The following is a 6,000-nucleotide window of genomic DNA, read 5'->3' as shown; positions in this document are numbered from 1 at the left end:
AGAAAGTATCCAACCGCACTAGGTTACAACATCACCGATCTTAAAGGAATAAGTCCTTCTATTTGTATGCACCGCATCATGCTAGAAGAAGACTGTAAAACCTCTAGGGAACACCAGAGGAGACTAAATCCGATCCTGAGTGAGGTAGTGAAGAAGGAAATAACCAAGTTATTAGAAGCAGGTATTATATATCCTATATCTGATAGCAAATGGGTTAGTCCTGTACACGTAGTACCAAAGAAAGGAGGCATAACCGTTATTGAAAACGAAAAAGGGGAAACTATAACCAAACGAATCGAATCGGGATGGAGAATGTGCATTGACTATAGGAAACTAAACAAAGCAACCCGAAAAGATCATTTCCCTTTACCGTTCATTGACCAGATGTTAGAACGATTAGCAAAACATTCACATTTATGTTATCTAGACGGTTATTCAGGCTTCTTTCAAATACCCATTCACCCTGATAACCAAGAAAAGACAACATTCACGTGCCCTTTTGGTACCTTCGCTTATAGACGAATGCCGTTTGGCCTGTGTAATGCTCCTGCAACTTTTCAAAGATGCATGATGGCAATTTTCGCCGACTTTCTCGAAAACATCATGGAAGTATTTATGGATGACTTTTCCGTATGCGGACAAAGTTTTGAAGAATTGATCGCTCGACTTTATGAGTCGAATTTGGGGTACGAACTGCAAGTGCACAGTTCTATCGCGTAGTTTTAAAAGATATCGATCCCACAGGGACTTATGAATCGATATACCGTTATCTAAGGTTACTACGTAAAGCTAAGGTGAATAATGGTTGATTGTTTGGGGGCGAAGCTAAAAACTAAACTAAGATCTAGATTAAATATTAATAAAGCGGATATCGGTATGTAGTTTGTCGTAATTAGGGAATCAATTCTTTGTCGGTTTCTTGGTTTTAAAATAAATCGTTTCAGTTAACTTTATTGATTAAAGGTTTTATCTCAAACTCTCGCTCTGTTGAATAAACCATGATTTTATGTTAATGTAGCTGTCACTTATAATTAAGTCAAAAACCACTTTTTGAAAGCAATAAAGTTGCAGAAACTCTTTTTAAGAAAACACTGACCGTTTTAAACACCCTTATCTCAAACTCTCGCTCTGTTGACTTAGGTTATACAATTAAACCCGAATGCTTAACTCTCGTCCTCACATTCAATCTTTAAGAATACTTTTTGGAAAAGGTCAGAATTTAATTAACTCTAAAACTTGCTCTCGCCCTGATCTAGAATTAATGCCTAATTTACACTGTCCAGTTAAAACCTCAAACTCTCGCTCTATTGATTTTAACTTCTTTATGTCTTTTACTTTTGTAAAAAAATCTTGTTATTAAACCTGTAAATTGAGACCGTAAAAAGATTGATTTTAATTTTAAGTTTAATTAGACCGACTTAGTCTTGATCCCTTATTCCGCTTACTTTACATACCGATATCTAGGCGAATTAGCCAGACATGCTAAACAAACAAAAATACATATCATGCATAAACAGACTCATCCCAGGCAGATAATATAAATAATTAATAAAACAAAGCATTAAATAATGATTAAAGAACCTGAATGCGTTAAACAATAGTCTTGAACACTCCACCACAAGCCGGTAGGATTTGTTCTCGGATTCTTCAATTAAACAATAACTTAAACCAAGGAAAAATAAAAAAAAACTAGATTCTAACGTAAGGTTAGATCCGGTAAAAGTTGCACAATAGTTTCCGGTGTAGAAACTATTGTGCGAAAAGAATTAATTGAATGCTAGAAAAGAAAATAGAATTGCAAAAATGTAAAACAATAAAAATTCTGCAAAGTAATACTATAAAAATATAAGCCTAAACTGTTGGAAGAAGAAAAAAAATGAGAAAACGGCAAAAGGCGTGGAAAATCTCCGAACCCAGAGCTTTCCCAATTGGCTTCTATTTATACTGCTACTTGTGTAACGGCTTTCCAAGGGTTTCCGTATGCGCGTTCTTTTCGTTCCGAGGGTGAAGCGTGGAAATAGCTTTCAACGTGGTCAGTTGAGTTCCTAGTGCCAAAAATATAGGGGAATGGTGTGACGTCCGTCACACCATGTGTGACACTCGTCACAGGAGTGTGCTTAGTGTGACGCTCGTCACAACCTTTGTGATGCCCGTCACAGGTACAACGTGCGCTTTCTTTGGGCTGGGCTTGGTCTTTGTTATTTGTTTCCTTTTTATTCCTTTTTACACCTCCTTTTCTTCCCTTTTTCACTTTTGCTTCAAAATGGATACCTGACATAAATAGAAAGGAAATACCGCATAATATCTGATAAAATGAGATAAATTAAAGTAAATGATAATATAATCTAATTGAATTAAGTCCTAAAATGTGATATAGTTTCATGTTATCAAACTCCCCCATACTTAGATCTTTGCTTGTCCTCAAGCAAAATACAGTATAGAAATCGTTTTAAAAATTTAGCCAGATGAAATTTCAAAACACACATCAATTCGTAATAGGTTGCAATTGGATTTTGTTTAGAAGCAACTTGAGTTAAATCTTGATATCAACAACTACCGTCACAACCTAGATAACCCTGCCTTGTGCAAATCAGTTCAAGTACTGCTATTATAGCTATCCTGGTTCCCTTATTCTTATTTCACCCATTTTCATTCTAGCGAAATCACATTAAGCCCTTTATCTTTTCGCGCACATAGTGGAGTAACCGGTTAGTGATTCTGATCCCCTTTTAGCTAGAAGTTCTGGTACATAAGTCGGATAACTTCGTTATTCAGTCCATTGCAAATTGCGGGGGATCGGACCGTAGTCCGCGCTACCGAGTTCAGTACCAGATACCTACAGAACCAACTCATAATGGATCTTTCATATTGTGTTTTTGTATGATCTGCAACCTTTAGATTAAATGATCTGGTAAGGATCACCTAATTTAATTAGTGCATTTCCTGATATATATATATATATATATATATATATATATATATATATATATATTTTTTTTTTTTATTTTTTTTTTCTCGTTACTTTGGGAATCATCCACTTATATTCATCGGCTCTCCACGTAGTTTGCTATTAAGATGGTGCTGACTTCTCGTATAAATTACTTGGGGTTACTATAAAACTAAAAGTTCAAGGAATCGGTATAATAGGTACTTATCCTGATCTAACATGTTGAGGTTCTCAGAGCGTTGTTATGGTAATGATTTTGTTTTGATTTCACTCAAGTTTTATAAAATAAGCAACCTTTATACTTATTTGGTGTGTTAAATTTTTGTTATGGCTCAAGAGAATTGAGGGGAATAGATAATACGAATTTTATTCACACTCGGGACTTAACTTAAAATAATAGATTTTTTTTTTTTTTTAATAGTAATTAAAATAACAATGGAGGGAAAGGTACATACTTGAAGAAATGGAAATAGAAAGAACATGGTTTCCCCCCCATACTTAAACTAAACATTGTCCCCAATGTTTTAAGGAAATGAAATACAATATGGAAAGGAAAGAGAAACTACAACTAAGGTTGTCTTCCGCCTCTGGTTCTTGGACCTGGTGATCTCTGACGTAAGTCTAAGTTGTCGAACCTGCTGAACAACTCAGTAAACCGCTGGTCGGTTATGGCATTTCTAGCATCCTGTTGTTGTTGCATTTGATGCATTATCTGCATCATCTCGACATTCTGTGCCTGCATACCCTCAATAGCATCCATGATGTCGTCGTTGGTTGCAGGCCTTCTTCGTCGACGACGTTGGGAGGAGGAGCCAGTTGCATTGCCGGAAGGGTTGGGCGGGACTGACTGTTGTGTAGGCGGATGATCACCTTGCTCCATTGCTTCAAACTCGTCTGTGTGCGGGTTTGTTTGTGAAGGCTCGGTGGCTTCGGGAGCGTTTAGATCATAGAGGTGGCGGTCGGGGTTTGTGACATCAGTTAGGGCGATATTTGGTAGAACAATGCTTGGGACTGCCTGGTTGTTCACCATAAGATAATATCCTCCGCCTACTTTGTTCTTAATCAGGCGGCTGGATCGACAGTAGCTGATATCCATAGATAGGGGAGGTAGAGATTCTAAAGTTTGGAGTTTATCCCCTAGGTTTAGGCCAAGTGCTATGGTGGTGATTAATCCACCAATTATAAAAGGTTGCCGGCCTCTAGCACATTAGGTACGGATATGATGAAATAGAAAGGAGGCGGCGTTTACCTGAGTATCTGGTTCGAAGACGCACTGGAGGAAGAATAGCTCCTTTGAGTTGACCTTGCTGTTGTTTGGTCTTCCAAAAACTGTGTTTTGCAAGATGCGGATAAAGTACCGGATAGTGGGGTTATGTATATGGGAGAGAAGGAGCTCTTCCCAGTTGTAGGTATCTATACCGGAAATTTTCTTAAAAAGGCCGAAAACGCCAACTGTGTTCCAGTTTGAGTTTGGAGGGATTCTGGGGTGTAGCAGACCTTCTATGGGGAATTGTAGCATGGTACTCAATTGGTTTTGGGTTAAGGAGTACTCGGTGTTAAACATACGGAAGGTTGCGGTACCGGTTAAAAATTCGTCTTCACCGACGGGAGTGGTGTAGTCGTATGAACTTAAGAATTCTAAGGTTAGGGATGGGTAGGTGGGTTGATTATGAGTGCAAAGGAAGGTTAAGTTGGCTTGACGGAGCATCCATTCGATACCTTGGAGTAAGCCTAATTGTTGTAAACAAGTTAAATCGGGGTACCTGGTGGAAACGACGCCTCGCTGTTGGAAACGCTCGAATTGCTCCCTTTGATAATTTTCATCTTCGGATCGGAAGATGATATTTCCAAAATTCTGATTTCCCGCCATTGTGATGAATGAATTATGAAGGGGTGATTTGGAAAGAAAAGAAATGTATTTGATAGGAGAGAATGGTTTGTGGTGAATGAAGGAAGGTTTGGTGGGTATTTATAGGAGAAGAATTTGGAAGTTGGAAAGAAGAAGTGGTTGAAAAGTAATTAAGTGTGGTTGAATGGAAATTAATGGGGAAGGTAAAAAGTAAAAAGGTGTAACGTTCGTCTCCAACGGCTCCTTAACGTTCACTAGTCTGAAGGGTGTTACGCTCGTCACAGGGGTGTGACGTTCGTAACAGGCACTTGGTGTGCCGTCCGTTATGGATTTGTATGACGCTCGTCACACATTCCATTTTGGCAAGGCTTAGATTTAATTTTTGTTATTTATTTTGTTTTGTTTTGCTTATGATTGGTTTATTCTGCAATTTAATTTATTGTGCACGCTTAATCTGCTTTGTATAATAATAATTCATAGGTAGCAATAGTAGAGCATAATAGCTATTGCATAATAAAATTAAATAAACAACTTCAATAAAATGATCATAATGTAATACAGGAAAGGAAAACAATGAAATGAAAGAGAAATAAATGTGAACATGAATTCAAATAACATTAATAAATAATCTAACTTAAAACTAAATAACTTAGAAAAATAACTAAATTCTATCCCCCTGTACGATCTCTGGCCGGAGGAGCAAAAGAGTTAACATGATGTAGCAACTCGTGAAACTGATTCGTCATACTGCTCATGTATCCTAGAACTTCGTGTCTCATGTTAGTAAATTCTCCTCTGAGGGCGTCTTGTTCTGACATCAAAGCTTCAATGGCGGTGTTATAATCAGTTCTGGGCATATGATGCCGGAGGTCGGATATTGCTGATTCTTCGGTCTGAACAGGCTGAGGAGGAGGGTCAATCTCATAATAGCCGGATGGTGTCTGAGGGTCAGATTCAGCATGAGGGATCTGGTCATCATAAGTCTCATAGTCATCACAAATCTCATAATCCTGGTTGCAGTGGATCTAGCAGGAGAGGGAGTTTCGTTCAGGTTGTAGAGCCAGTTACTGCGGTTATGAACACTAGTCCTAGGATCAGGCATGGTGAATAGGCAAAGAACTTGGTTATTAATTATAAGCTCAAACTCATCAGTCCCAAGGTTTGCTATAAACATAGTGTTGAAGAGGAAGGGTATACTCATAGT

Source organism: Lathyrus oleraceus, chromosome 3 (assembly GCF_024323335.1).
Source record: "Lathyrus oleraceus cultivar Zhongwan6 chromosome 3, CAAS_Psat_ZW6_1.0, whole genome shotgun sequence".
Lineage (NCBI taxonomy): Eukaryota > Viridiplantae > Streptophyta > Magnoliopsida > Fabales > Fabaceae > Lathyrus > Lathyrus oleraceus.
This window is presented reverse-complemented; position numbering follows the sequence as displayed.